Below are 23,298 nucleotides of genomic sequence, written 5' to 3' on the forward strand. Positions count from 1 at the left end.
TCACAGCTTGCTATTAAATAAATCCAGATATTATGTAAGTTAAAATTAATCCCATCAATATCCTTCTGATAAAGAACAAAAAAAAAATGCCTAAGCAGGGAAATCATATTTATCCTAAACAGTTTAGTTACCTAGTGCCTTGAAACTGCTGGGATGGTTCTAAATCTAAAAAATAAACAATAGGAAAGGGAAGGATTCATTTCCTTGGTTCTCACCCTGACTCTATGAGGTCATTATTATTAACATCCCCATTTTTGCAAGTGGGGAGAATTGAGACTGAAGATTTCAATAAAAGCATGTCCAAGTTAAGAATTAGAAAGTGGTAGATACAGGAGCTGAATTCAAGACTGCAGAGAGTGTACTCTTAATCGCCATGCTCTATTTCTTGCAAAACAAAGATGGTTGCTAAAAACATAAAGATGACCCCATTATACACCATGAGTGAGTCGTTTACCAGCTAGAAATTATGGAAGGTTCAGAACCATTGCCACTGGCCATCACAAGGTGGTCGGCATGAAAACTCAGACACTTGGGAGACTGAGAAGAGGAAGGGAAAAAAAGAAAGGCAAACACAGGATGGGAGAAGTGAGAGAGAGAGACTGAAACAGTGGAAGGCCTAGAAGCAGCAGAGATGGTAGGTAAACATTCAGAAGTCTCGGAGAGAGTGAGCATGGAGGGGAGGTTAGAAGCAGCTTGAGGCCATGAGCAACAGACCATGCAGCAAGAGAAATAGGGAGTGAAAATTCAGAAATAGACAAATATTTCTGCAGGGAAGTGATCCATGATAGGGAGGCAGGGAACGTGTAGATTTCTGGGCAGTAGGATGAGGGGAGGGAGGCAGCGTAGAGGTAACACTGCACCTCGTTCACATAAAAGCAATAGTGATGCTTGGAACTGTGGTTCCAGAGCCTGCAGGGTGGCAGGTGTGGGTTGTATCCTACCAGAAGACATACTGGAAAAAGCATAGAAAATTGACCCCCACAAAATGCATGAATTTGTGATTTTAATTAGAATGACTTGTAATTTTATAATTAGAAATCTCCCTAAAAAAATCTAGGTTTACAGTGGCTTTTTTGTTTTTAATCATAATTTTGGGCAACCCTGGGCCTCTTTAGCTTCCTTAAATACACACTATTCCTAGGTCAACACCAATGCCAGTGTAATCTTCTAAATATATATATTCTTTGTCACCCTTATACCTGACATTTTTGAAAATCCAAATTCTAGTGAGATGCAAGAAACCTTTGGTGGCCTGGCACCACTGACTTCTCTACTGTTACTTCTGTCTACTTTTCCGTATGCATCTCCACGAAAAGGAATTACTTATAGAGCCTTGAAAGCACAGTGCGCTTGCTGCCTGCACACTTTTATGCAGGATGCTCCTCGCGTCTTGAACTCTTTGGGCCGAACTAACTACTTCACATCCTTCAAGCTCAGAAATCACCTTCCCCAGGATCCCTCCTTTACCCAGGTCTTGCACTTTTCTATGTCATGGCACTCACATCACCTACAATTATCACCTGTCTGATCATTTTGTCCAAATCTTTATCTCCAACCCAAATTGCTTATTTGTTTACCACTGATGTCCTAGATCCATATTTGTAACTTCCATGTTCATAGTTCCAACTTGTCTACTTGAATGTGCCTTGGCCATATACAAGCCTGAACTCCTCTGGTCCCCAAGTATCTCCCCAGGAGCTGAACCAGCTCCTCCCCAGCTATTCCCTATTCTAATAAATGTCTCAGATGCTCAAGTGAGAAAAACTGGGGGGGTCATCCTTGATGCCTTCCATGGCAACCATGAAAATGCACTCACAGAACACCAACTACAGGTGATGTTACAGGGCTACAGGTGATGCACTTTGAAATCCATCCCCACGTTTGTACTGAGCCCATGATTCCCAAGAGCCAGTGATGGTGTGCGTCAGGGGTGCCATGGTAGAACATTCCTGGAGATGAGAGACTCTTCAGATGGCCACCTTTAGCTTGAGTACTCCCCAACAACTTTTCAGAAACGTTGCTAGACTATTGGGTAATCTAAGACACCTCCACCTAACTTTCTCTCTCCTTCCCTTGCGGTCAGATTGCATCAAGATATGCTGGCTCTCCCAACCTTATCCAGCTCCATTCCTATCTTCTCTTTCATAGGTACTTCCTCTAATAAAATTCTTTCAGATTCAATCCCATGCTTGCTACTGCTCTTGGAATATCTGGCCTAATGCACTATCTTCTCCCTCTTCTCTAAGTATGGTTTATCCTTTTTCCTAAACATGCCCTGAATTTATTCTCATTGCCATTAATATGTTAGACCAGGCTAGTAGCAGCTTTTGTCTAGTTTTTCTTTTTTTAATGTAACAGCTTTTTTGAGATATAATTAACATACAATACTAATCATTCATTTAAAGTGTACAATTCAATGATTTTTTAATATATTCACAGGACTGTGCTACTATCACCACAATCAATTTTAGAACATTTTCTTCATTCCCAAAAGAAACCCTGTTTTTGGTGAGCAGTCACTCCCCATTTCCTCCTAATACACTCAGCCCCAGGCAACCCCTAATCTACTTTCTATTTCCATAGATTTGCCTATTCTAGACATTTCATATAAATGCAATCATATGATATGTGGTCTTTCGTGATTAATTACTTTCACTTTGCATGATGTTTTCAGGGATCACATATCTTGTAGCACCAATACTACTACAATACTCTTTTTTTTTTAATGCTGACATTTTATTTACCCATCCATAAATTGCTGGAAATTTGGGTTAGTTCCACTTGGGGGCTATTATGAATAATACTGCTATGAATATTCACATTTAACTTGTTATGTAGACATATCTTTTCATTTCTCTTGAATGTATACCTAGACGTTGAATTGGTATGTCACATGGCAACTCTTTGCTTAAACTTTTGAGGAAATGTTTTCTGTAATGGCTGCACAGTATTACATTTGTACCAGCAGTGTATAACGGTTCCAGTTTCCCTGTATACTCACCAACAGTTATGATTGCAGGTCTTTTTGACTATATCTATCCTTGTGGATATAAACTGGTATCTCATGATTTTGATTTGCATTTTCTTGGTGGATAATGACATTGAGCATCTTTTCACGTGCTTGTTGGCTAATTGTGTATCTTCTTTGGAGAAATGTCTAATGACAAGACCCTTTCCCATTTTTAATAGGGTTTTTGTCTTTATATTATTTATTTATCAGTTTCCTAGATATGTCACTTATCAGATATATGATTTGCAATACTTTCATTCTGTTGACTGTCTTTTCATTTTCTTGGTGGGGTCTTTTATTTTTAAATAAATTTATTTTATTTATGTATTTTTGGCTGTCTTGGGTCTTTGTTGCTGTTTGCGAGTTTTCTCTAGTTGCGGCGAGTGGGGCCTACTCTTCATTGAGGTGCGTGGGCTTCTCATTGCAGTGGCTTCTCTTGTTGCGGAACACAGGCTCTAGGTGCGTGGGCTTCAGTAGTTGTGGCACGTGGGCTCAGTAGTTGTGGCTTGCAGGCTTTAGAGCGCAGGCTCAGGAGTTGTGGCGCACGGGCTTAGTTACTCCGTGGCATGTGGGATCTTCCCGGACCAGGGCTCGAACCCCTGTCCCCTGCATTGGCAGGAAGATTCTTAACCACTGTGCCACCAGGGAGGCCCTTGGTGGGGACTTCTGTGGCACAAAAGTTTTAAATTTTGATAAAGTCCAATTTAGCTATCTTTATCTTTGTTGTTTGTGTTTTTGTCGCCATATTAAGAAACTACAGCCAATCCAAGGTTAAAAAGATTTAAACCTATGTTTCCTTCTAAGAGTTTTAGCTCTTACATTTAGTTCTTATTTTAAGTTAATTTTTGTATATGGTGTTAGGAAGGTATCCAGCTTCATTCATCTGCATGTGAATATCCAGTAGCCTTGGCACCATTTGTTGAAAGGACTATTTTAGGCCCCATTGAATTGTCTTGGCATCCTTGTCAAAAATCAATAGATCATAAATGTAATGGTTTATTTTGGGGCTTTCCATACTATTCTATTAATTTACATGTCCATCCTTATGCTAGTTCCACACTGTCTTGATTACTGTAGGGTATTAGGTTTTGAAATCAGAAAATGTGAGTTCTCCAAAGCTGTTCTTTAAAAATGAAGGTTGTTTTGACTATTCTGTGTCCCTTGACTTTCTATATGAATTTTAGTATCAGCTTCAATTTATGCAAAGAAACTAGGTCAGATTTTAATAAGGACTGTATTGAACCTGTAAATTAATTTGAGAGGTTCTGCCATCTTAATTATACTAACTCTCCCAATCTGTAAATATGTGAGGTTTTTCCATTTATTTAGGCCTTTTTGAATTTCTTTCAGCAGTATTTTATAGTTTTTAGGATAGTTTACACTTTTTAAAATTTACTCCTAAGTATTTTTTTGCTGCTGCTGTTAATGGAATTGTTTCCTTAATTTCATTTTGAATTGCCCATTCCAAGGCATAGAAATACACTTAATTTTTGTATAATGATCTTATATCCTCTAACCTTGCTGAACTCATTTATTAGTTCTAGTAAGTTTTTAGTAGATTTGGCCTGGATTTGTTGCAATAGCCTTTAATTTTGTCTACACTTGGGCTTCTGTACAATCCATTATTCAGTGTATCCAGAGATCTTTTAAAATATGTGTCTGAACTTATAGTCCCCCATTTAGAAGTCCTCAGTTGCTCTCCACTGACCTTAGGATAAAATCAGAATTTCTCAATATGATGTACCAGGTTTGGATTCTGTTCATAGCTTTTATGCCCTAGCTTCTCTCTATCTTCTGGGCTTACCTGTCTTTCCCTTCCTTGCACTCAGTGCACCAGCCATACTGATTGTGTTTCAGAACCACAAACACACTGCACTCTCTCTTCCCCCTAGGACTTCTCTCTGTCTAGAGCACTGGGTTTTTTTCTTCCTCTTCACCTGCTATATTCTCCTGTTTTTCACTCTGCTGAAATATCGTTTTCACTAACCATCTATTAACCTTGAAAATAAGAAATCCTGTTTCTATCACATCACAAATCTCTTACTAAAGAAATACCTTATTCTTCCTGATTTTTCTTTGTGTGAGTATCTGTCTTCCATGGAAAAATTTTAGCTCCATTGATCAATATTATTCTACTTTTATCATCAAATTATTCAACATATACAGTAGATATATGGGTGAATAAGACATTTGTAGGTTTTACTCCCACAGAGTTTATTATCTCAATATGTAAACAATTTAAGCAATCGAAAAATGATTGCAGAATTTAATTAAACCTATGGAGAAAAGGTTACTACAAGTTATTAGAATTGAAAACAAACTTTTTTCTCTGTTTGGTTCGCTGCTATATATTAATGGATATTAATATCCATTGACTGCACTAAAGACAGTCTTGTCATATAGCAGGAGAGCAATAAATATTTATCGATTAAATAATATGGAACTCAGAAAGGAACAAAAAACTGAGAAGGAGACTAAGGAGATATTATGACAAACAACAACAGGGAAACCTAAAGAGAGGAGAAGAGAAAAACCCTATTAGGGAATGTGCTATTTAGACTGAGAACTAAATGCCATTTAAAAAGTAAAGGATATGGGTTTCCCTGGTGGCGCAGTGGTTGAGAGTCCGCCTGCCGATGTTCGTGCCCCAGTCCAGGAAGATCCCACATGCTGTGGAGCGACTGGGCCCGTGAGCCATGGCTGCTGAGCCTGTGCGTCCGGAGCCTGTGCTCCGCAACGGGAGAGGCCACAACAGTGAGAGGCCCGCGTACCGCAAAAAAAAGAATAAAAAAAATAAATAAAAAGTAAAGGATAAGTTGGGAGCTTGAGATTAACATACACACTACTATATTTAAAATAGATAAACAACAAGGACCTACTGTATAGCAAAGGGAACCTTGCTCACTAATCTGTAATAACCTAAATGGGAAAAGAATTTGAAAAAGAATAGATACAAGTACATGTATAACTGAATCACTTTGCTGTGCACTTGAAACTAATACAACATTGTAAATCAACTATAGTCAATATAAAATAAAACTTTTTAAAGAATTAAAAAAAAAGGGAAGGAAAGAGCATTCTAACCAAAGAAAGTAGCCATTTGCAAAATTGCTGGTAGATGATGGATGGACAGATGGATGGATGGATACAAAGGCAGAAGGATAGATAATAGATAAAGAAATATTCTCTGCCTTTATCAGGAATGACTCACAAATGACTAGTCTTTAATTTCTAAATTTGGAGAAGGGCTTTAGAAACTACATAAGCAAAGTTAGACTTGTAGAGGATACCACTGTGCTCCTACCCCATTCCCATAGTTGAATGTAAAATGAGGTGTATTAACCAAATTGATCTTTTTCTCCTCTGGCCTATAGTCCAACAGTGATTCTCAGTGTCAGGTCTAGCCCACACCCACCCACTCCTTGGGGATTCCATGTCCTGAACCAGCTGTCATTTGCCCATGTGAGGTCAGTACCTGGGTCCTCTGCTACAGTGACCTACCTATTCACCAGGTAATATCTAATCATGTCTTTTTTGACCTCAGCCAAGTTCTAACTCACCACATCCTTTGGACACTGTATATAAGCACCACCTGGGAGCCTGTTAAAAATGCAGATTCCCAGTATTTGCATTTTAAGAGAATTTCTCAGATGATGTGTATGCACATTCAAGTTCAAGAAGCATTGTTTTAACTAGTCTACTCCTCCAAATTCTTTCACCTGCTTTCAGCATCCTAATTCTTTCCACTGGCACATTTATGCAACTACCAAAGTGACTCATATGGAATCTTTCTGAATTTTGGCTTTCCAGTGGATAATTTCTCTTTTTCTTTCATTAAAAAAAAAAATGGTTGGTAAGGCTTGGGGAAGAGGAAGGAGTTAACTCTAGGGTGTTGCTACAGCAAAAAAGCCCACTGTTTTCATGAAAGCTTAGACAACCTATGTTGGTCTGGTTAGCAGTATGATCCATACCTACAGCAAATGAGGAAGGATCTTGATAAAATTCAAAGGAGGTGGGGCCAGTATAAAGCCTTCTTAATCTCTGTAATAGAACCAATTTAAGTACTACTTCAAGGCCTTTGGTCCATTCTAAGTTCATATGATTGCTAAGAGGATCATCCTTTATTAGAGCAGAACCTTCAAATGTCTGTCTGTCACATCACCACTGTATTTGCCTTCCAGCCTTCCCTTAGAAAGAAGGTATTTGATAGACTTGTGGGATTCTAGATAATCTCTCTACTAAAAGCATCTGCTGTCATTAAGTTTTATTTATTGATTGATCTTTTAAATTTAATTTTATTTTTTTATACAGCAGATTCTTATTAGTCATCAATTTTATACACATCAGTGTATACATGTCAATCCCAATCTCCCAATTCATCACACCACCACCACCGCCACCCCGCGGCTTTTCCCCCTTGGTATCCATACGTTTGTTCTCTACATCTGTGTCTCAATTTCTGCCCTGCAAACCGGTACATCTGCACCATTTTTCTAGGTTCCACATATATGCATTAATATATGATATTTGTTTTTCTCTTTCTGGCTTACTTCACTCTGTACGACAGTCTCTAGATCCATCCACGTCTCAACAAATGACCCAATATCGTTCCTTTTTATGGCTGAGTAATATTCCATTGTATATATGTACAACATCTTCTTTATGCATTCACCTGTTGATGGGCATTTAGGTTGCTTCCATGACCTGGCTATTGTAAATAGTGCTGCAATGAACACTGGGGTGCATGTGTCTTTTTGAATTATGGTTTTCTCAGGTTATATGTCCACTGGTGGGATTTCTGGGTCATATGGTAATTCTATTTTTAGTTTGTTAAGGAAGCTCCATACTCTTCTCCACAGTGGCTGTATCAATTTACATTCCCACCAACAGTGCAAGACAGTTCCCTTTCCTCCACACCCTCTCCAGCCTTTGTTGTTTGTAGATTTTCTGATGATGCCCATTCTCACTGGTGTGAGGTGATACCTCACTGTAGTTTTGATTTGCATTTCTCTAATAATTAGTGATGTTGAGCAGCTTTTCATGTGCTTCTTGGCCATCTGTATGTCTTCTTTGGAGAAATGTCTATTTAGATCTTCTGCCCACTTTTGGATTGGGTTGTTTGTTTTTTTAATATTGAGCTGCATGAGCTGTTTATATATTTTGGAGATTAATCCTTTGTCCATTGATTCGTTTGCAAATATTTTCTCCCATTCTGAGGGCTGTCTTTTCGTCTTGTTTAAGGTTTCCTTTGCTGTGCAAAAGCTCTGAAGTTTCATTAGGTCCCATTTGTTTATTTTTGTTTTTATTTCCATTACTCTAGGAGGTGGATCAAAAAAGATCTTGCTGTGATTTATGTCAAAGAGTGTTCTTCCTATGTTTTCCTTCAAGAGTTTTATAGTGTCTGGTCTTACATTTAGGCCACTAATCAATTTTGAGATTATTTTTGTAATGGTGTTAGGGACTGTTCTAATTTCATTCTTTTACATATAGCTGTTCAGTTTTCCCAGCACCACTTATTGAAGAGGCTGTCTTTTCTCCATTGTATATTCTTGTCTTCTTTGTCATAGATTAGTTGACCATAGGTGCGTGGGTTTGTCTCTGGGCTTTCTATCTTGTTCCATTGATCTATGTTTCTGTGCCAGTACCATATTGTCTTGATTACTGTGGCTTTGTAGTATAGTCTGAAATCAGGGAGTCTGATTCTTCCAGCTCCGTTTTTCTCCCTCAAGACTGCTTTGGCTATTTGGGGTCTTTTGTGTCACCATACAAATCTTAAGATTTTTTGTTCTAGTTCTGTAAAAAATACCATTGGTAATTTGACAGGGATTGCACTGACTCTGTAGATTGCTTAGGGTAGTATAGTCATTTTCACAATATTGATTCTTCCAATCCAAGAACATGGTATATCTCTCCATCTGTTGGTATAATCTTTAATTTCTTTCATCAGTGTCTTATACTTTTCTGCATACAGGTCTTTTGTCTCTCTAGGTAGGTTTATTCCTAGGTATTTTATTCTTTTTGTTGCAGTGGTGAATGGGATTGTTTCCTTAATTTCTCTTTCTGATATTTCATTGTTAGTGTATAGGAATGCAAGAGATTTCTGTGCATTAATTTTGTATCCTGCAACTTTACCAAATTCATTGATTAGCTCTAGTAGTTTTATGGTGGCATCTTTAGGGTTTTCTATGTATAGTGTCATGTCATCTGCAAACAGTGACAGTTTTACTTCTTCTTTTCCAATTTGTATTCCTTTTATTTCTTCTTCTTCTCTGATTGCTGTGGCTAGGACTTCCAAAACTATGTTGAATAATAGTGGTGAGAGTGGACATCCTTGTCTTGTTCTTGATCTTAGAGGAAATGCTTTCAGTTTTTCGCCATTGAGAATGATGTTTGCTGTGGGTTTATCATATATGGCCTTTATTATGTTGAGGTAGTTTCCCTCTTTCCCCACTTTCTGGAGAGTTTTTATCATAAATGGGTGTTGAATTTTGTCAAAAGCTTTTTCTGCATCTATTGAGATGATCATATGGGTTTTATTTTACAATTTGTTAAGATGGTGTATCACATTGATTGATTTGTGTATATTGAAGAATTCTTGCATCCCTGGGATAAATCACACTTGATCGTGGTGTATGATCCTTTTAATGTGTTGTTGGATTCTGTTTGCTAGTATTTGTTGAGGATTTTTGCATCTATATTCGTCAGTGATATTGGTCTGTAATTTTCTTTTTTTGTTTGCGGTACGCCGGCCTCTCACTGTTGTGGCCTGTCCCGTTGTGGAGCACAGGCTCCAGATGTGCAGGCTTAGCGGCCATGGCTCATGGGCCCAGCCGCTCTGTGGCATGTGGGATCTTCCGGGACCAGGGCGCAAACCTGTGTCCCCTGCATCGGCAGGTGGACTCCCAACCACTGCGCCACCACGGAAGTCCCCCTCTTTTTCTTGATGAGTCTGGCTAATGGTTTATCAATTTTGTTTATCTTCTCAAAGAACCAGCTTTTAGTTTTATTGATCTTTGCTATTGTTTTCTTTGTTTCTATTTCATTTATTTCTGCTCTGATCTTTATGATTTCTTTCCTCTGCTAACTTTGGGTTTTGTTTGTTCTTCTTTCTCTAGTTCCTTTAGGTGTAAGGTTAGATTGTTTATCTGAGATGTTTCTTGTTTCTTGAGGTAGGCTTGTATAGCTATAAACTTCCCTCTTAGAACTGCTTTTGCTGCATCCCATAGGTTTTGGAGCGTCATGTTTTCATTGTCACTTGTCTCTAGGTAGTTTTTGATTTCCTCTTTGATTTCTTCAGTGATCTCTTGGTTATTTAGTAACGTATTATTTAGCCTCCATGTGTTTGTGTTTTTTACGTTTTTCCCCTGTAATTGATTTCTAATCTAATAGTGTTGTGGTTAGAAAAGATGCTTGATATGATTTCAGTTTTCTTAAATTTACTGAGGCTTTATTTGTGACCCAAGATGTGATCTATCCTGGAGAATGTTCCATGCACACTTGAGAAGAAAGTGTAATCTGCTGTTTTTGGATGGAATGTCCTATAAATATCAATTAAATCTATCTGGTTTATTGTCTTATTTAAAGCTTCTGTTTCCTTATTTATATTTATTTTAGATGATCTGTCCATTGGTGTAAGTGAGGTGTTAAAGTCCCCCACTATTATTGTGTTACTGTCGATTTCCTGTTTTATAGCTGTTAGCAGTTGCCTTATGTATTGAGGTGCATATATATTTATAATTGCTGGGTGCATATATATTTATAATTGTTATATCTTCTTCTTGGATTGATCCCTTGATCATTATGTAGTGTCCTTCCTTGTCTCTTGTAACATTCTTTATTTTAAAGTCTATTTTATCTGATATGAGTATTGCTACTCCAGCTTTCTTTTGGTTTCCATTTGCATGGAATATCTTTTTCCATCCCCTCACTTTCAGTCTGTATGTGTCCCTAGGTCTGAAGTGGGTGTCTTGTAGACAGCATATATATGGGTCTTGTTTTAGTATCCATTCAGCAAGCCTGTGTCTTTTGGTTGGAGCATTTTATTCATTCAAGTTGAAGGTAATTATCGATATGTATGTTCCTATGACCATTTTCTTAATTGTTTTGGGTTTGTTTTTGTAGGTCCTTTTCTTCTCTTGTGTTTCCCACTTAGAGAAGTTCCTTTAGCATTTGTTGTAGAGCTGCTTTTATGGTGCTGAATTCTCTTAGGTTTTGCTTGTCTGTAAAGCTTTTGATTTCTCCATCGAATCTGAATGAGATCCTTGCCAGGTAGAATAATCTTGGTTGTAGGTTCTTCCCTTTCATCACCTTAAGTATATCATGGCACTCCCTTCTGGCTTGTAGAGTTTCTGCTGAGAAATCAGCTGTTAGCCTTATGGGAGTTCCCTTGTATGTTATTTGTCGTTTTTCCCTTGCTGCTTTCAATAATTTTTCTTTGTCTTTAATTTTTGCCAGTTTGATTACTATGTGTCTCAACGTGTTTCTCCTTGGGTTTATCCTGTATGGGACTCTCTGCGCTTCCTGGATTTGGGTGGCTATTTCCTTTCCCATGTTAGGGAAGTTTTCGATTATAATCTCTTCAAATATTTTCTCTGGTCCTTTCTCTCTCTCTTCTCCTTCTGGAACCGCTATAATGTGAATGTTGTTGCATTTACTGTTGTCCCAGAGGTCTCTTAGGCTGTCTTCATTCTTTTTTCTTAATTCTGTTCCACAGCAGTGAATTCCACCATTCTGTCTTCCAGGTCATTTATCCGTTCTTCTGCCTCAGTTATTCTGCTATTGATTCCTTCTAATGTACTTTTCATTTCAGTTATTGTATTGTTCCTCTCTGTTTTTCTGTTCTTTAATTCTTTTAAGTCTTTGTTAAACATTTCTTGCATCTTCTCGATCTTTGCCTCCATTCTTCTTCCGAGGTCCTGGACCATCTTCACTATCATTATTCTGAATTCTTTTTCTGGAAGGTTGCCTATCTCCACTTCATTTAGTTGTTTTTCTGGGGTTTTATCTTGTTCCTTCATCTGGTAGATAGCCCTCTGCCTTTTCATCTTGTCTGTCTTTCTGTGAATGTGGTTTTTGTTCCACAGGCTCCAGGATTGTAGTTCTTCTTGCTTCTGCTGTCTGCCCTCTGGTGGATGAGGCTATCTAAGAGGCTTGTGCAAGTTTCCTGATGGGAGGGACTGGTGGTGGGTAGAGCTGACTGTTGCTCTGGTGGGCAGAGCTCAGTAAAACTTTAATCCGTTTGACTGCTGCTGGGTAGGGCTGGGTACCCTCCCTGTTGCTTGTTTGGCCAGAGGCAACCCAACACTGGAGCCTACCTGGGCTCTTTGTTGTGGCTAATGGCATACTGTGGGAGGGCTCAGGCCAAGGAGTACTTCCCCGAACTTCTGCTGCCAGTGTCCTTGTCCCCACAGTGAGCCCCAGCCACCCCCATCTCTGCAGGAGACCCTCCAACACTAGCAGGGAGGTCTGGTGTAGTCTCCCCTGGGGTCACTGCTCCTTCCCCTCTGTCCCGATGCACACACTACTTTGTGTGTGCCGTCCAAGAGTGGAGTCTCTGTTTCCCTCAGTCCTATCAGAGTCCTGCAATCAATTCCCGCTAGCCTTCAAAGTCCGATTCTCTAGGAATTCCTCCTCCCATTGCCAGAGCCCCAGGTTGGGAAGCCTGACGTGGGGCTCAGGACCTTTACTCCGGTGGGTGGATTTCTGTGGTATCAGTGTTCTCCAGTCTGTTAGTCACCCACCCAGCAGTTATGGGATTTGATTTTACTGTGATTGCGCCCCTCCTACCATCTCATTGTGGCTTCTCCCTTGTCTTTGGATGTGGACTATCTTTTTTGGTGAGGTCCAGTGTCTTCCTGTCGATGATTGTCCAGCAGCTAGTTGTGATTCTGGTGCTCTTGCAAGAAGGAGTGAGAGCACGTCCTTCTACTCCACCATCTTGGTTCCCATCCAGCCTTTGGTCTAGGAGTATTGAAGGGTTTCTCAGCCTGTGGGTGCAGCGCCGGGGAAGAGGGAGGCCAACACTAACCAGGTCGTGGCGTGGAGCCCGGAGCCAGGCAGGGAACGCACTCAAGACCTGCACCCGGGAGTGACCTCTGCTGTCAGTAAGTTTTAAATGCCACGAGAAAAACCCATAACCTGCTATGAATATAGATGCTGATAGTAAAGAGTCAGGCCAGCAAGAACTGGTATCAGGACTGCCGTTGTCGCCTCCTGGGCTCATCCTTCAGACTAGGAGCCCTTAACGGTTCAGGGGCCATTTAGCGAAAGGAAAGGTCAGATGACGCACAGACACTTGATTCATTTCTCAATCACACATTATATCTGAACACTGAGAACTCAAGCACAACCCTGGTGCAAAGCTGAGAAAAAGAAGACAGGAAAGATTTTAGAAGCTCCGTTTTTGCAGAATATTCTTTAGCCACCTTCCAATTCCTTCCTTTTGACCTTATCACCACATACAGAATAAAGTGGGAGGAAGTAATTTTTTTTGGATATTTGTCTTACTCAGGGGCTTTATCCTGTCCTTTGATTTCCATAGTTTACACCACCAGAGAGTCATAGCCAGAATCCCCATCACTTCAGGTGATACATCCGTAGTCCTAAGTTGCATAGATGCTATTATATGTACCGGCTTGTGCGGGCACACAGCTTTTGCCTTCCCCAGTCACATCCTTGCTCATAGCACACCAAAGCTCGTCCTGTGTAGCCTTTGAAGGGGAACTTTGTAGGCGGAAAATCATCTGTATAAGCACTATGCTTAATTTTTCTTAAAATTATAAATACAATTTTTTCCTTAAATCCCCTAAACTCAGATTACAGATGTTCCCATTTTACTCATAAATCTAGTAATTTGGAAATTTAAATTAAAAATACTCATTTTTACTTTATCTTTGATTCGTTTATAAAGCTGACAGTTTTGTGTTCCCTAAACATTTGTAACCAATATCTTATTTAGTTGATTGAATTCCTTTAAATAATTTAATGTTAATCATAATTTTCCTAAGCAATTCAAACACCTACAGTTTAAATCATGGTTTTCCTAGGGATGACAAACACCTTAAGAAGCAGAAAAAAAATCAATGCAGGTTATGAAATGTTTACACTAATTATTAATATAGTTGTAATTGAATCAAATTAGGTCGGGCTCATTTATTCATCATCTCTATACTGACTTTCATACTTTTACTGGGTTTGTTAGGTCACGTAATACTCATGGAGAGTAGAACTAACAGTATCAATTTCAACCTAGTCTAATCAGCAGAAAATTTAAGACTAGGATACATTTAAAATTCTTAGCTATAAATCAGACAGCTGTAACTGGGAACCAGAACACTTTCCTGGATGATTTGAGTAGAACTGGCATATGAGGGCTAGCGCCCTTATAACTGGTTTATCCAAGTCCACTTTTGTTTGTTTATGTTTCCTCCAAGTAACACATCATACCTCCCCTGGATGTTCTTAGGTTTTTATCTTACATAATTATTAGTGTGCCTTTAATGATAATTTTTACAACTTTATCCTTCAACCTCTATCACCACTTAATGTGACTTAGTTTGACTTCCCAAGCCTTTGGTACTACAAACTTGTGTTACAACACTTCACATCTGGTAGGGACCACAGCTGCCCATCAACCATCCATTACACCCGTCCTCATTTCTAACAGAGCCTGATTTCCTTCAGGAATTCATTCCACATAATCAGAGGAATCTGCCCCATCCTTAGATTCAAGGATGTTTCCTAATGAGTCCAAGTCAAGCAGAGCAAAAATACCTAGAGGCTCTTGCTGGCTACTTGGAAGCAAGCATGGGACTAACACGGTCCCAGGCAGATTGAAGAGCAGGAATGACCCTTATTTTCTGCTGGGAGCCATCTTGTGCTCACTTAGGATCAGGAGACAGCCAGCCTTGTAGGGAGGCCAACACCGTGCATGGCCTAATGACACGGAGGGGATAGGGGGCCTTGGCGACATGGGTGTTGGAGCTTCCTCTACCTCTGGATGTGAGAGAGTTTTTTTTTTTTTTTTTTTTTTTTGATAATGAGTTGCAATGGAAAGCTATGGAATTCTGCAAAGAAATTTTAACTTCAGATATTTAGCAAAACTTGAACATAGCATCACACAGTTCAAGTTGCTGAATATAAAGCTTTTCTTGATAACTTATTGGAAATTTGTGGCTGCCTTCCCTTTATAGTGTCTCATATTATTTGTCCATTTTGAGTCATATTAAGGACTCAGAGCTGTGAGGAATTATTGTTTTCTTTATCATGCTCAAAATGTAACATCATCTGTAGGATCCATTTTAACTGGACTGCATCCTCATTTTAACAATATCCTCCCCACTTTAAAAAAAAAATAGCATATCTCTCTGGAAACAAGAAGGTCCTGGATCATCCTGAATCTCCTGTCACAAGGACCTCTAGTTCCTTTTTGTTAAAGGACAGTGTTAGAGACCAAAATCTGAATACAAATAAGTTGTTCAATGTGATTAATGGTAGTTTTTTAAAAAGCGGCACCTCCTGTAAGCCCATCTAGTGATATGGCTAGCAAATATTTTTAAAGGTGAAAAATTCATATTGACCTTTCTGATACAACCCTTAAAAAACTAAATCCTTTTAAAAACTTTATGCCAAAATACAAACGTTTACAACACGTTTACTTGGATCCTTTTTAACCCCTCACTCAAATTGTGCACAGAATCCTCTATCTTTTAGAACACTTATCTGTCCCGTGAGACATCAGTGTGTATAGTTACTTTAATAACAGATATTCTAAAGTGATTATCTGCAGGCGAAAGTAAGAATAGAAAGTTTATTTTCTAAGAAAGTGCCTTTTAACTTTAGAAAATATCAAAGAATGGGAAAGAGCGTCGATGCAAGCTTTTTGGCTACGTGAGTTCATCCCAGTTTTCCCGTTGTGTTTGAATGTAAAGACCTCCTTGTGATTAATATTAGGGCTCTGGACCCACAGTTCTCATCTTAACTTACTGGTACTCAGTCACATCATCTGTATAAACCCTGAAATGTAGGGGATCCGTGATAAACTTCAGCTCATCTTGCATGTGGAATTGACAATGCAGCATTCTGGCAATGCATCTTGACGGAAATAAATACAACGTGTCTGTCCTATGTTCCGTAGCAAGCACCAAGCAGTAAGGCTGTGTCTTTATATGCCAAGCACATTTTTAAAGTAGCGTAATACGCTTGAGAACCAGTCATACTTGGGTCCAGATCCCCACTCTGCTAACACTTAGCTACGTAAGTTGAAGAGACATAAGTCTCTGGATATCCTTTTTCATGTCTAAGTAAGCAGGGTAATAGTGCTTGGTATCATGGCTGGAGCAAACCAAAGGCATGGAACAAATGTAAGTTATCTGTCTGAAAATGATAGGAAAAAATGGATGTTTCTCAAGGGAGCATTTATCATACGGCCATAGCCATGCTCTATGGACATTGAGTATGGACACTGGACATTGAGTATGGACACATCCATAGCACATCCAGACATTGTCAAGTAAAAAGTATTTTCTTCAAATTGTACCTGATTTGGATATTGAAAAGAGTGTGAAGGAAGATTAGCACACGTGTGTGTATTTGGCATAATGGACGAAAGTAATCTAAAATAATAATCAAGAATTCATTCTGAATTTCATCAGTATTAAAAGCAAAAAATGAGGAATTCTGAGATGCCCCTTAATATCTGTATTAGTTATTAATTGCTGTGTAACAAATTATCCCAACATTCAGTCAGCTTCTATGGGTCATAAATCCAGGTATGTTTATTTTAGAGCTCCAAAACACCACTTGGAATACACATGTAGAATATGGCAAAACTCCATATGTCTCATAAATGTCAGTGTTAATGGCATTGTGTGTCTACAAAGTGGATGAACATAAGGAGAGTGAGGGTTGGCACTTGGACTCAGTTTACATTGGACACAGGATACTAATCATCATGGACCATGGGACCTGCCTCCATGACTACTGTCCTAATGCTCACTGCTCTATATTCCAGACAGCAGACACTCCCCAAGGCAGACAGACTGCCTCGCTGCCATTGGTATTTCCTGAAAAAGTATCAGTTTCAGGCAAAAGCTCCCTAGGCCGTACACATTCTCAGGCTTACAAAAGTATACTAGAGCTAAAAGTGAATAACTTATTTTTAGAAAGTAACTTTAACAGGAACCTTGTCTTCTTCTTTCTCACTCCTTGTGATATGTACATTACCCTCACGCTTCAATGTGGAAGAATTTTGTACAACTTAAAAGCTACCCATACGTGTCCTCCTTTAATGAAAGAAAAGATAAATTTGAGTAAAAATTTTCACTAAGGAATTCACCGTTGGTATGGATTTAGATTTTTTGATAACTTTGTATTCAAAAAATGGATAAATAGATGTCCAAAATCACATAAAGTATAGAAAGTTCTCACTTACAAGTGAACTTGCTTGGTGGTAATAGTTCAGATGAAAGAATACAATCTTTTTGAAAAGCTACTCCTCAAAAACTTTCTTTTATTTTAATTTTTATTGTATATTACAGTTGATTTAAAACATTGTATTAGGGCTTCCCGGGTGGCACAGTTGTTAAGAATCTGCCTGCCAATGCAAGGGACACAGGTTTGAGCCCTGGCCCGGGAAGATCCCACATGCCACGGAGCAACTAAGCCCGTGCGCCACAACTACTGAGCCTGAGCTCTAGAGCCTGCGAGCCACAACTACCAAGCCCACGAGCCACAACTACTGAAGCCTGCGCACCTAGAGCCTGTGCTCCGCAACGAGAAGCCACGACAATGAGAAGGCCATGCAACACAATGAAGAGTAGTCCCCCACTCACCACAACTAGCGAAAGCCTGCACACAGCAACAAAGACCCAACACAGCCAAAAATTAAAAAAAAAAAAAAAGCACAACTTGAGTTGTGAGTTAAGTTTTAAAAAAAATAAAATAAAATAAAGTGTTGTGTTAGTTTCAGGTGTACAGCAAAGTGATTCAGTTATACATATACATACATCTATTCTTTTTCAGAGTCTTTTCCCATATAGGTTATTACAGAATATTGAGTAGAGTTCCCTGTGCTATACAATAAGACCTTATTGTTTATCTATTTTATATATAGCAGTGTGTATATGTTAATCCCAAACTCCTACTTTATCCCTGCCCCACATCCTTTTCCCTTTGGTAGCCATAAGTTTTTTTCTATGTCTGTGAGTCTGTTTTTGTTTTGTAAATAAGTTCATTTGTATCATTTTTTTAATATTCCACATATAAGTTATATAAGTGATATCATATGATATTTGTCTTTCTCTGACTTACTTCACTTCGTGTGATAATCTCTAGGTCCAACCATGTTGCTGCAAATGGCATTATTTCATTCTTTTTACAGCTGAGTAATATTCCAGTGTATATATGTACCACAACTTCTTCACCCATTCCTCTGTCCATGGTCATTTAGGTTGCTTCCATGTCTTGGCTGTGGTAAATAGTGCTGCAGTGAACAGTGGGGTGCATGTATCTTTTTGAATTATGGTTTTCTCAGGGCATATGCCCAGGAGTAGGATTGCTGGATCATATGGTAGTTCTATTTTCAGTTTTTTAAGGAACCTCCATATTGTTCTCCATAGCGGCTGTATCAATTTACATTCTCACCAACAGTGCAGGAGGGTTCCCTTTTCTCCGCACCCTCTCCAGCATTTATTGTCTGTAGACTTTCTGATGATGGCCGTTCCGACCGATGTGAGGTGAAACCTCATTGTAGTTTCAATTTGCATTTCCCCAAAGCTACTTTTGACAAGCCTCAGCTTACCTTGATTTTTACTTATTTCTTTATATCTTCAACATTAAATTAGTTGACTTTTCCTCTTCTGCTTTTCTTTTTTTTCAAATGACTTAATCCTTTTCCTGAGAGAATGTCTTTTTCATTAGATATAAACTCTATCCTTTCCTGCCCGGTTATTGCCTAACACTGTCTTCAGGACCTCAAGAGCACTGCACTCGTTTTGCTGACTAATTGACTATGAGTCTGAATTATTGCACCAGATTTTCTCATCCGTAAATTATTTCTCCGTCGTAAGTTGACCAATCCATAAACTGCATCCAGTTGAGTAGGACACCAGAATCTCATCTAGAAAATTGCTGTTCAAATTTATGTAGCTTCCAAAATGCCCAATTAATTCTCAAGACCTAATTTACCCCCTGGAAGAATCTATCATATTAAATTTACTTTCCTTCAAATGAGAAGATGATTTTAAAATAAAGGCTGTTGCACAGTCAATCTCTCTTCGTTCTCCAGATGAGACACACCAAATGTGACTGTAATTAGCTTAGTATTTTTCTACAGTGTTTTATAGTCTTTAAAGCACTTCCACATTGGAAGGATTTCCACATACAAGACCTGGGAGCCAGTCAGACCCAGTATTTTTTCCTTTATGTGACAGTGTAAAAAATGGTGAGGTGGAGAAATAAAGTGATTTTTCTAAGGTCACATCCCTAATCAGAGGCAAGGCTGGCATCTGTTCCGATGCTCTTCCCAATGTCCCAGCAGGCCTTTCTCCCATCCATATTTTTGTGATTTCAATATACTCCACATGAGCCCAGGCATGCAGTTTAGTCATAGGCTAATGGCATGCCATTACTTTACAGCTCTCTTTCTATGGCAAGGGAAACCACCTGCATCTACTGCATGTATTTCTTCTACTGCAGCAGCAATGTTCCCAAAGTAAATATGCATTTAAGGATGCCAGGCTGAGAAGGGATGGAGCTGGTGGGAGGATGGAGAGAAACTCTTCCACCTGTTTTAAGGACACTGTTCACTCCCCCTTTTCTCCACCTCATGGCAGACGCCTTAGGGCCTGAGAAAACGAATCAGCAAGGCTCACCAGCAGCCAGTATGTTTGTAAATAAGCAAAAGGGGGAAGACATCACCGCCCTCCAGAACCACAAGGGTGAAAAGCTAGACAGGAATGGGGAAGCAAAGCTCTGCTCTGTCACAGGCTCATGTCTTTTCTGTGTTCACAACAACTATTAAGGGCCAAAGACAGTTCAACAGAACTTAATTTGAATTTGCTTCTTGCAATCACTGTCAGACCAATATTTCCCAATAAAATTAAACATAAGTGGCAGAACAAGTGTGACAATTACATTCTGAGACCGTAGGGGTAGGGACTGTCAGGGAGCTGTTTTTTTAACTAACAATTTGAGTCCTGACATCATAGAATTGGGTTCTCTTTTTTATGTTGTTACCTTTATGTTTTTTTAATTTATATTTTTAGAAAGTATATTTCTTCTTTTAAATTTTATTGAAGTATAGCTGATTTATAATGTTGTGTTAATTTCTGCTATACAGCAAAGTGATTCAGTGACACATGTATATATACATTCTTTTTCATATTCTTTTCCATAATGGTTTATCACAGGATACTGAATAGAGTTCCCTGTGCTCTACAGTAGGACCTAGTTGTTTATTGTTACCTTTACTTTAAATTCTCAATAAAAAATAAAGAAAAAAATAAGTCATTATTTAGACTTATATAAATACGTATAAATATTTATATATAAATACTTAAATACTTATATAAATACTTATCATTTAGAAAAAGAAGAAACAGACTCCCAAGCTATATTATCAGAACTTTCCTGAAGGGGTCTTAGAAGCAAATGAAGAAACTCATTAAACAACAATATGACAAAGAAAGCCAATTAGGAGTTTTATGTTCAGGATAAAAAGTTAGTGAGTCCCAAAAAACAAAGTTGCCTTCTTTCTCTGGAATGATTTTTGTACGTTTTCCATTACGAAAATTTATTTTGAATGTAATTTAACCGAGCAATTCACTTGACCTCTCTGGATCCCAGTCTCCTCATCCCTGTGTATTTCAATGAGTTTCCATGAGAATTAAGCCAAGGTAGGTAAAAGCATCTTTGAGAGACGTACCTGCGTTCACTCGACTGCCTTTTCACGAGAAGAGCGCAAATGTATTGTATGCGCAGTAACAGGATCCAGGCCCATCATATTCTTTCTTAAGAAAATATTTATGTTTTGACAGTGCCATATGTGGCTCTTCTGGTTGACTTTAAAGTTTTGGGTATAACTTGCATTTCATTTAAAAATTGTATAGGGTGAAGTATCTTGGCTCAGTCCAATGTGAAACTCAGACAAGCCTGTCATCCCATTATGTAGAGCTGAACACAATGGCAGTCAGAGGTTACGGATCCATTAAACAGACAGGAATATGCCACAAATTCAGGAATATTTAAACCTCATCAAGATGCAGTGACTTATAGGGGGCCCACAAGTCCTGTGGGAAAGCTCTTGAAGTTTATCCACAATTAAGGTTCAGACATGTCCAGACAGACTGACTGGGGCTTTGGGAGGCTTAGTTACCGAAGGTGACCACTCAGAGCACCAAAGAGGCCCTGAAAAGGAAAATCCCTGTGGAGGAAGAGGAAATCTGACAGCATAGACTAGAGGCAGTTGGATGTCTGAGGGAAGTGATTCCAAATACAGTGTGAGGGTAAGTGCAACCATGCTTCAAGCTAGCTTTCCCTACCAAAATGCTGACAGCCTTGGAAAGTGGGGAGCTGCAGCAGACATGGGAGGAGCTGCCCTTTCAGGAGCACAGCCAGCAGGACTGGGAGACTACCCTCTCCTGGAGCTCGACACAGCGTAGGAAAGATGTTTTTTAATCATCGTTTGGTGGTGGTTGTTGCTTTTTCTTGCTGGCTAGAAAAAGGTCAGCACTTCAGCTTCATGGACAGATTCTCTCCCCAAAAGCTCTGAAGTGACAGCTCAAGTTCATCTAGACAGTTAAAGCTCACAAGACCATAGAATCTAGCGAGTTCTTCCTCACAAAGCCCACATATTTATGTCCTATTTCTACAAACATCCATTATTCTGCTAGCAAGATACAGCGGGGAAAAAAGGGAAGTGAAGAAGGAGTTTTTAAATTTGGTGTCAAGACAGGCTTCCCAGCCAGACCCAACATCAGCTTGGACGAAGATAGCTATACACTCATGTAACTTGTTACTCATGTATCAAGTAGGAGTAAGTAAGAGAATAAGTTCCAGCGTTCAGGAATGGGTGTGGAGGACAGCAGGCTTCAGACAGCATCCTGTGAATCTTTTCAATAAATTCTGTAATAATATTTTTCACTGAAACCCAGCGTGCAACTCATCCAACTGGTCTCCTGCTTGGTTTTAGGGACATGGTGGGTGAAATGGCAGGTACCTTTAAACATTGCCACAGAATCTGCCTCAGAGTCTGGAGACAGAGCTCTCCAAGTGGACCAGAGAAAACCCATAGCTTTAGGAAGACAGTGGTAGCAATAAATACTAAGTAATGGCAGTGGGTGTTCAGAGGCCAAGTTCTCCAAGTTCACCCCAGGGGTCAAAAAGGCATCAGCAACATTGTGCTTTAGCCCTGGAGATTCAGATGCTCACTTCCAATGGGGCTAGCGGTGGTCCATAGTTAGCGTAAGGATGAGTGGTACAGAGAAACTTAAAAGAAGACAGACGATGGCCCAGATCCCACAGAGCTCAAGAGCTGAAGGAGAGAGAACACAGCCATGCTGGTCCAAATTCCTCGTAAGTTCTGTTAACCCTGTAGAAACAAGAATATCGGGGACTGAGAAATCCCACATGGTAGCCACTAGCCACATGTGGTTATTTACATTTAAATTTAGGTTGCTTACGGCTTCCCTGGTGGCACGGTCGTTAATAATCCTCTTGCCAATGCAGGGGACATGGGTTTGAGCCCTGGTCCAGAAAGATACCACATGCCACGGAACAACTAAGCCCATGAGCCACAACTACTAAAGCCCGTGCTCCACAATAAGAGAAGCCACCGCAATGAGAAGCCCGTGCACCTCAATGAAGAGTAGCCCCCGCTCGCTGCAACTAGAGAAAGCCCGCACGCAGCAACAAAGATCCAATGCGGCCATAAATAAATTTATTAAAAAATAAAAATAAATTTAGGTATTTTAAATAAAATTAAAAGTTCAGTTCCTCAGTCCCACTAACTACATCTCAAGCACTCAATAAGCTCATGGGCTAGTGCCTACCATATGTGACAATACAGATACAGAACAGTCCTATCATCACCAGAAAATTCTATTGACCCACACTGATCTAGAAGTGACCTTACTTATGACCAAGAAACTACTACCTGGAGGGCAACATGTAAGAATTTTAAATGATACCTAAATTGAGTGTATGCTAAATAACTGCTGAATAAATAAAACAGGAGAAAGCCTCAAAAATACTAGAATTCCTGAAATGGAGCAGGACCCTATGGTCCTCCC

The 23,298-nt window shown here is 39.3% G+C and overlaps 1 protein-coding gene across 1 annotated transcript in view; it reads right to left on the reverse strand.

The window, feature by feature from the left end:
* Positions 1-23,298, reverse strand: part of ZNF385D (zinc finger protein 385D) — a 1,091,058-nt gene that overhangs the window by 970,552 nt on the left and 97,208 nt on the right. The gene's annotated exons all lie outside the window — the stretch shown is intronic.

This window comes from Globicephala melas, chromosome 4 (genome assembly GCF_963455315.2).
Source record: "Globicephala melas chromosome 4, mGloMel1.2, whole genome shotgun sequence".
Lineage (NCBI taxonomy): Eukaryota > Metazoa > Chordata > Mammalia > Artiodactyla > Delphinidae > Globicephala > Globicephala melas.